At 46.8% G+C, this 9,886-nt stretch overlaps 1 long non-coding RNA gene across 1 annotated transcript; it reads right to left on the minus strand.

The window, feature by feature from the left end:
* On the minus strand, positions 1-1,859 carry LOC135365877 (uncharacterized). The gene is made up of 3 exons (XR_010413978.1): positions 1,771-1,859; positions 419-643; positions 1-213 (listed from the first exon to the last, which is right to left on the minus strand). It is a non-coding gene; the product is annotated as an uncharacterized LOC135365877 (long non-coding RNA).
* Positions 1,860-9,886: the final 8,027 nt, after the last annotated feature.

Here is a 9,886-nt window from a genome sequence, read left to right on the forward strand (position 1 = left end):
GTCCACGAGCCCAAATTTCAAGGCTCCCCTCCGCAAAGGGTCCTTCTCCTCTCAAAAGACAACCATGCTTGCAATGTCTAGAAAGCTCATGTCACTTGTTTTGCCGTCGGGGAAACTTGCAGTCTTGGATGGGAGGCGGATGTCCGTCTTAAGCCTGGCATTTTCATTGAAAAGTGTCGCTGAACTTGCAGAGATGCTCTTTGACCGAGATGCCTGCAGGTAAGTTTTTCATCTAAGGCATACATGAAAGCAGCAAAAGAAAATTTGCATCTGGTGTGAAGTCTGCCAAGCGTGAGATACCACTCACAGGCAAGCCTGAGCCATTGTTTAGGCTTGCCTATCGTGGAGTTTATCCACTAGCTAGCCTGCATCTATGCCATTCTGTAAGATATCTACCACAGTTACACGTATACCTTACCTCCCAATGCACAGGTACATCTGCTCCTACAGGCTGAGTCAAGATCACTTGGAGCTCCTATTCAGCTGCATCCGTCAACGTGGAGGATAGAATAACAACCCATCCTCTGCGCAGTTTCGCTACGCTTATAGAGCCATCCTTATGCATGCTGAAGTTAGGGGCTCAGGAGCTTGCAATGTTCTGCCCAGCCTTGAAGGTGACACCTTACTGCGACACCAGGGAAACCTGTCCAGACAGAGAGAAGAAGATCAGTCATTCGACGACACAGATGAGGGTAGCTTCTAGCAAGACGAGGACATCAATTCCATGTTCTCACTCAGCAGCTTCACAACAGAAGTTGTGCACTACATTGGTGGTTACGTGGTGCGCAAAATATCAGCCAACATCACATGCTCAGAGTGCTTAGACGTCCTGGTTAAGCAGGACATTACAAGCCTCCTGATTTATATCCGTAACAATGGTGGCTTGATCATGCCATCCAAGCTTGTCACATCTACCTTGGAGTGCTCAGAATGTGTCTTCAGAATGCATTCTTCTCAACCACAGAGAGTGACCTTGCAATTCTTGGTGCAAAAGAGCTTCAATGAGTTTGCTCACAAGCATGAGAATATACTACTGGACCTTGAACATTAGAAAGAAGAGCCACAACACATACTGACACTTGTCAGGGTCACTATGAGGAAGTACTTACAGCTAAGGATGTACGAACTTTCACGAAGGCTAACTGAAAGGTCACAAAAGGCTTACATGAGGTGCAGGCTCACCAAGCAAGTGTTATTCCTCGACCAGTAGTAAACCCCAGCAGCAGAACATTTTACCGGTGCGCAGAGAGCCACTGAAGTTCTATTTGCACACACTATGTATATATTGCTTGTTGTTCGAATACATCATTAAGTCGCTTTACTGTGCATGACTCCTAAATTTCTGTCTCAAACAGCCTCATGTGTTACTTTCGAACATAGAAATCTTAAGGGAGGGATTATGATGAAAGATTAGAGCTTATGATTTCTATGCTTTCGAACCATAATCAATGCTGTGTTTGTATGAGAGCTACCAGTGGCGTAGCGAGAGGGGGTTGGCGGGTTGAAGCCCCTCACGAAACCTTAGCTTTCATAGTGCATTTGGGAGAAGGAAACGAGGGCGAAATCTTCCTCCCCCATGTGAAGTTTCCATCGGACCCTTCCCGAAATATTTTTTTCTGGAAACGCTACTGAGGGCTACGTTGAGCAGTAAGTCACCTGTGTACACACAGCAGAAGCGCACAAAGCTAAAACACACTCTTTGTGCACAGGCCCAAATTACCTGAACATTGCGCACAACAGTTGTATGGATAGGTAAGAAAGTATACGTACCGTATGTGTGCATGTGCACAAATTTCACCACGGTCGTAATTACGCTGAAGAAGCGGTGAATAACCGACACTCCTGCTTGTGCGTCGGCCAGTCTTGGCTGCGAGCGTGGATTGGAGCCGACTGTGACCAAATCCGTAGCTAACGGAAGCCGCGGAGCAAGTGTTGCCAACAGTTTTCGGAATTTTGCTTGTTTTCCTCAGCTAAAAATATGCTCCGCCCCCTCGGCTGATTCAATATGGCGGCGCACGGGCGCCTAAGTTGAGAGAGGGAACCGCCTCGTTGAAGTCCTTTGCTCTCCTCCGATCCTCCTTCCCTACGTTTTCTTCTAGCCTCTCTCCTCAACATTTCTATGCAGTAGTCTTCATTGGTGTTGTTTTTTCTCGTCTTTTGAGCACCAGTACGTCACCGAGGGCGCATTGTCGAAGTACGCATCGTTCTCACTATAAGGCACAACTGGCACAACAAGCTTTTACGTCATCAGAAATAATAGGGAATACTGCAACGAATATCACGCAGAACACGAAGCAAAATCTTGCCGCAAAGCAGCTCTCTCTATTTGACACCTGAGAGAAAAGACCACGAGGAAAAACAGCCGTTTAAAGTCCGAATCACGAGAGGTATGCTGGCTGTGTTCCTTTTTTCTTTCTTTCTTCGTACGTAGAACCTATAGACGGAATGGTTTGAAGTATCGTGACATAAAGCCTGGAATTATTTTTATTAACGGTCTGAAATCGAAACAAGCGACGGTTGGTGAATATAGACCTCTCCCCGTTTGTAAACAAATGACGTCATAGTGTTCGACAGCGCCGCCTGTTTTGGTAGAGTTGAACTATGCTCGAGCTATGGGGCGAACAAGGTCGTTCCCGACAACCACGGTCTTGAGGAGATTACGATGACGCGACCTTCGGTTCTACTTGTCCTTCCATAGGAGGCAGCGAACGAGTGCCCATCCGTGGAACCCAGCCCTCCCCTTCCGATCTGTTTCGGTTTCGGTCTGTCGACCAACGTCACGATGACGTTTCTCGGGTATAGAGGTTTATTTTGCTGAGTGTTCATTTCCGGGAAATAGGGCGCACAGTCATAATAACCAGGGTTCACTGTATAAGTAGGGCGTGACTTTTTCGGGTTAAACCCGATTCCGCCCGTTATCCCCCCCCCCCCCACGAAGTGACCTTGTATAGCCAACTGTAGGATGGAACAAGCGTAAGCTGACCTCCGACCAATTCGGGTTAAACCCGATTTCTCCCCGAATTCCAGTCACTATGAAATCCTCAAGTGATGTTTTCACTGAAGACGAACAAAGGTCGCCATGTGTAACTCATATAAGAATGGGTCACTTACGTTCCCAGCAGTACACCCATGTGTGTCAACACTGTGTATGCTTTCAGGGATTACCGCTGGCGGTCACGATCCCGCAAAAAAAAGGAAAAAAAAAGAGAGATTAGGAAAGGACTTAATAGACAACAGGAGAAACAAAAACACACGATAGCACCCGAAGGCACAATTATCGCCCGATTTCTCCCCGAATTACAGAATTAAAAATAGCGCCCAATTTTTACTCCCCGAATCCGAGAAAGGCATTTAACCCGAAAAAGTCACTCCCTACAGTATAAGTAATAGCAGCGAAACCCGTTCCTCCCACAAAGCTCATGTGTATATGTCATGTCTAATGTGGCTCCGCTTTTATATGCCACACGGCCAGTACAACGCTTTTTTCTGAGTGAGTAGTATGTGCTGCCTAACATTGGCACTTGGTCTTCCTAGATAAAAAAAATAAGTAATGCTATATTTTTATATCGTACACTGAATCATATGGCCATGCTCAACACATTATACCCTCAATGCGTTATATCTCGACAGTAATCATTAGATGACGAATGGATGATTACGAACGAAGATTACATATGATTACCATAATGAACGATGTAATGGTTAGAAGTGTAGATGACGTCATCTACTCTTGAAGAGTTCGAAGCTAGGAAGTTTTGTAGACTAATATTGGCATTCTAACGGCATTCCGTTACATTCTGACGGTATTTGTATGCTTCGAGCGATGTTGGTTTGTATACAAAATAAAATACGTGTATTTCTTTTCGTTTTCCGCGGTAGCATTCTAATCCGCTGCCTTCGGATCCCAAGCACGCACTGCCCAGGAACTGAAACCGAAACCAATATCACTTACGGTTACGGTTCAGTTCAGTGTCAGAACTCTGAAAGCGGTTACGCTTACGAGATTCGCCGCTTTAATATTTGCGGTTGCCGGTAAGCAAACAGTCGAACGGAAGGCCGCTTGAAACCCAACTTTTTTCAAGAACCGTGACCGCAACGTAACCGCAATCAATCGTCGGCAATTAATCGAAACCGTACCCTGAACCGAAAAATATGATTTCGGTTACCGTCTCATATGAATCGGTTCAAGCGCGAACGCGAACATTGGATGCGATATTTGTATCGCTTTACAACTCTGATTAGTAGTGTCCCAAGCAGCACAATGTACTGAAAGTCGAGTGCAATAGGGGTGGACGGTATGTGTCTTATCAATGTTCTTTAGTTTCACGAGTCTGTTCAAGGCCTTCCACCTACCCGCCCATCCATATTGCACTCGACTTTCAGTACATTGTGTTGTCCTTGGGTAGTACGAGCTTTTATTAAACGACAACAATGAATCATGGAAAAGTGATAATGACATGCGATGTTTCCCCCTGTGTATCGCAGGTCCCTTCCCCACCTCACAGTCTTGTGCTTGCGCCAGTAAGGTCAAATCAAATCAAATCAAATTCCCCACTTCACAGAGGTTAATAGCACAGAGACAGAGGTCGATCTCATCGTCATGTGTTTTTCATTCATATGGAATTCAATGTGGGGAAGATGGCCTACACAGGACAAAGAAGTCAAAGCTCTGAAGGCAATCTTGCCCCTTCCTAAAAGAGAGCGGCATACCCTGCCGCTTTTATCACCTACGTTGCGTCTCTGAGACAGAACCTCAACCAAATGACATGGAACTGCAGGCGCCTGTAGTGGCAGCCACCCTGCTCCAAGACTGTTTTCTTTCCTTTTTTTTAGATAATACCAGTGATGGCCAGTAGTTAACTACATGTAGTTAAACTACCTGATGGTACTTAAAAAGTAGTGGTTCGAGGTTTTTTCTTTACATCTGCTTCCTTAGCCGCCAAACGCACACAGTTGTTCTTGCCTAGTAGCTTGTTACAACACGAGCGAAAGGAATGCGCACGAGATAATAGAAACCGCAACAAATAGTTTTACGGGCGACGTAGCAAATGGCAAAAGCGCTTCGAAGAAACATTTCACTCTTTCTGCGACCTGGCAGACGGCACTGTACCCACCCTTTCGGAGCGCAACATATAAATATGTTCATTTTTAGCCGTTTGCACTTTGTATCTCATTTTGCGACATCCACGCATTCTGCAGATGCATCTTAGAGAAAAGTGAAAAAAAATTTCTGTTCAATTGTTTGGATACCGGTAACCGCACATATTAAAACGGCGAATCCCATAACCTTATCCGAAACTGTTTTCAGAGTTCTGACACCGAACCGTAACCGAACCGATATTCGTTTCGGTTTCAGTCCCTGCACCCTGGTACTGCCCAGGCCTGGTCTCAGGGTGTACTTGGATCGCCTCTACAGTATGGTGGACTAGACCCTACCTCGAGTCCTCCATCATCGCGGGCGTTCTGAAACGAGGCGGGATTTTGTTAATTCCAGTTTATTGCTAGCTGCCTTCTTTGACCGTTCTTGAGTTCTTACTTTTCAGTCCTTGGGTTCTGATCTTTGATGGAACTGGCGGTAATAAAATAGGCAAAGGAAAGCAAACATACCGGAAAATTGTGAAACGTTCACATGGATGACAAAAGTCGTGATTAAGTTTTATGATTACGATTCAGTTATTTTAAGTTTCCAGTTATTTCCATTGTCGTCGCTGTTGAATACAATGAGAGTAATCGGGCAAATTTTTTGCCGCAGCCACGTTAAGGAGCAAAGCGCTCGGTAAAATTCATGCGGGTCACGCTTAAATTTGTTGAGCTTCGGCTACTTACCCAGACAGAACACCATCTCCTACGGGCGTCCGAAATAGATCCCAATGTCTATATCCGAAAACTGACCTCCGTCGGACTCTCCTCGGATATTTATGGAAGGATATCCTTAGCTGTATATCCGCAGGCGGTCCAGTTGCGGCCGTTTCACGGTTTGTACGAATCAGCTCCGTGATGGGATGCTGTACGGATCATGTATTTGAAGAGAGAGAGAAACGCGGGGTGATGTAGCACTGCAGAAATTCGGCTTTCCATGAACCAACTCACTTTCTCAAGCTACATGAGTAAGAAAGACTTAATACGCCAAACAATTTCTCATTTCGCCGTTGTTTGTGCACGCAATCGAATTAAACTTAGACAGCTCACCCTTCATTTCGACTCACAGGCGAACAGGGCTCTCGAATGTGTAGAAGCTCGCGAGAACACCAATGTACAGTGTCTGTTCCCTGCTTGGAAGTGAATGCAACTTCATTTCCAAAGCATTTCGGCTGAGTGTCCTAATCTCTTGTTCCTGTTTCTTCTTTCTTTCTTTTCTTTTCTTTTTATGTTTTATTTATTTATTTTTTGAAACGCCGCGCTGATTTTCCCTCTTGGGAAGCAAAGCGGAGCAACAGAAAGTGAAGCGACCGGCGACGGTGGCAGATGTTAAAAAAATGTCGGAAACACGCTTTATATTTTACTACAAAGTGTATACTGACCTCTGAAAAATAAAAAAGTAACACGCGCTCGAGATACACGCTACATCCCAGAGAGCTCCTGTTTCTGTGCGTATCTCCTGGTTATGTCCGCAAAGTGCACGTTCGTAGGAAGTTCGAAGCCCGGCCAAGTGGAACTCCGTTGTATCTCCACTGGAGGAATTTCATTATTTTGCGGATATCCGTATCTCCGTGAAAGTATATCCGATGGACATCCGTAGGACAGAATTTTCTGAGGTTCGGAAACGACGTTGAAAGGATACTGCACAAAGAAATGTGGTACAGGAAGGGGAAACGACGAACCACAACCATGGGTGCCGACAGGGAAGCAAAAAGGGCCGTTAACCCCCCCCCCCCTTCCCACGGCTTCCGCCAAGACAATGTAGTTGTGGGCGCATTTGACGCAACCCCACCCCAAACGTTCTACCAAGCCCTCTCCCCCTCTCCCACTGAAAAAAATTCGGACGGCGCTCCTGACCACAACCCAAACGTACGTGTCATACTTACTAGCTACGTCCTTCCGAAGTGTCTCTTCGAAGCTTCCCTTTGCGCCCACGAGGTAGCCCTAGCACGACATCCGTACGCGACATCCAATCAGGAGCACATCACGTCTCTCCCAGACGTTGTATGTGAAAGACCAAGCAAGAGATTCAACCAAAGCGAAACCAATATTCTCTAAAGCGAAACGCACCGCCTCCAAAATATTGTCGCCACCGGCGCAGCTGATCTAGAGATCTCTGATTGGTTGCGCATTACATGTGTAAATATTTGGATGCTCATTGGTCTCCGAGAACTGGCGTCAGTTTCCTTCGCGCTGATTGGGCGAGTGTCATTCGATTGAGGCGCGGGTATCCGAACCAGGCCTCCACAGCTCCCCGCATTTGCGGCAGTAGAAAAATAAAATCACGTCAGAGTCACGTGGTATTACATCGTCAGGCATCATGACGGATGCCCATTGGCCAAAGGAGGATGCGCGCTCCGGGATTGGTTGATAAAGTTTCGAAATATCTGACAGCTCACTTTTCGCGGGCAGTCTGGGCAGTCGGCCAGGCGGGCAGCTCCAAGCAAGGTCGCTGCGTCTCCGCGGCTCGCCGATGTCGGTTGACCACAACGACCAAAGAGGAAGTGTACGCGCGGGTTTGTTCGTGAGCTATATGACTCTGGCCATATACAGATCTCCGATAAAGTGTCAACCTACGGACATTCTTGCCGGGTCGGAACTGGAATGCTTTGTGAGCTGACGCCTGAGGAACACTTTCGAGCGCTGTCGCATTTTCAAATACAGTGACTAAGAAGAGAGTGTTCGTAACGACAAAAGTATTTCCTGTGACTGTGTGACCTACGGTGCATTGCCAGAATGAGAAGAAGATGCTCATCTGTGAAACGCACGCACTCGTGGACTTCGCTCACCTCCAGAAGTAGACTGTATGTGTGCTTTGCAAGTTCGAACTTGGTTTGGTTGCTGTCTATTCAAGGAACGAAACGTCCTGTACGCACGGTGAATATATGAGTCAAACATTTGAGTTTATACGTTGCATCAATAAATATGTATTTCGCCTATCAAAAATGTCTTAGTTATTTTGGAGTAACGGGCGCCAGGTATGAAAACCAGTAGAAGTCAATGGCAGCCAGGGCCGGCCGAAAGCCGAGCCAAACTGAGAGGTTGCTGATTGGTTGGCTGCTAGGCATCACGACGCATTTTCATTGGTCGTATGTCCAGTGTTGCCTGAATTATCTCAAACTATGGGCTCTATGGGGAGCTGTGGGCGCCTGTCCGAACGGTCGGTCGAACAGAGGAGAAAGAAAAACGACGGAGGAGACATCATGTCTGGCCACGCGTGTTGTCTCGGACTACAACCGCTGTACAACCGCCCTGGCCAATCTCCCTTGCGGATCGCGGCCATATTCCTGAGCAGAAGAAGAAGAAGAAGAACCGTTGTGCTCGCAGGCGCTAGCGGGTAGTTTAAAGGGTTTTGAATGCTTTAGATTTAGATTGTGACGAACTGCTAATGTGAGAACGGAATGGCACATCCACCTGCTCATCACAACAGCGGGAAGACGTACATAACAGGGAATTCCTGCACCTCCAAAGGACGCAGAAATCGTTAGAGAGGAATTCTGCACTCTTTCCGATGTCCCGCAGGTGAACGGTAAGACAAGTTTGGTTACTCTTTGTGACCGAAGGATGTAATGCAGGTTTATCACGTTAAGTGCATTACGTACAACATTTACGATTCACTCGGTACGTTAGCGGCGTTTCATAGTGCAGTGCATTGCCGTAACTTATGCGTTTCGGATATGCCGCTAACCAAATTATGTGTTGTTATGCTAGTTGCCCCTCATGCACGTCGCAGCCGTTCATGTACCGCGATCTACGAACATTTGTGACAAGTGTGCTTTGGCGTGCAAATGTTGTTGTTGTTGTTGATTTAAATCAATATCGATTGCCTATCATAACAGTGATTATCGTGCAGAGTTACGGATCAGCAATAGATTTTTTTTGTGCTCCCGCAGCCATCGGCGACAACGACGCACATGGCTCAGCCTGTTTTCGAAAACTGTATACCTCCACATTCCGGGTGTGCGAACTGCGATTGGCTTCTAAACTGCCCTTCGATTTCGGAGCACCTAAAGCTCCGGTGAAGCCTGTTACAAGACGTGAAAAGATATGTACTGTAACTTTTTAGAAGCAGTTCCCGAGGACAAATAAACTTGCTTTGTCATACACCATCGCTTTTTCATTGTCTGCTTTTGGACAACATGATCGTTGCTCTACAGCAAGCACCGAAGAAAAACGGACGAGGCTGAGGGTTGGGGGGACTAGAGGAGAGTCGAAAGACCCGAGGAGAGAAGGGGAAGGAGGGTGGGAAAGGAGGTCGGTCTGCGCATGCGCACTTGACCCGAGCTTTTTTCCCGCGCTGCTGATCTGGGACGCTGTGAGTGGCTCCTGCAGATCACGTGGTTTGGGTGCCCGCGATTTTCCCTGGAACATTGCGTCAATGGGAGCTTGTTGACTAATCCAACTTGACGAACAACGAACGCTGCGCTCCTAACTCCACAATCGTCATCGCGAAAGTGTATGTCGGTGTTTTTATGAGGCGCCCACTGTGGATCAGGATATGGACATGGCAGCCGTCACAAGAGACGTTGACGTGGTTTCGACCAGCTATAGCTACCAGGAATACACTAAGGTAAAGTGCTTGCACAGTTGGGTGATCAAAGACTTCGGTTTAATTAGTGACGCCGCAAACAGCTACATTGATAGCGGGGAGTTCTTCAACGGCGATATCAGTTAGCGTCTGTGGAGCATGAGATTGTATCCGGCTTGCACGCTTGCGCATCAGCCCAAATACATGAAAATAGAAGTG

This window comes from Ornithodoros turicata, chromosome 8, assembly GCF_037126465.1.
Source record: "Ornithodoros turicata isolate Travis chromosome 8, ASM3712646v1, whole genome shotgun sequence".
In the NCBI taxonomy this organism is placed as follows: domain Eukaryota; kingdom Metazoa; phylum Arthropoda; class Arachnida; order Ixodida; family Argasidae; genus Ornithodoros; species Ornithodoros turicata.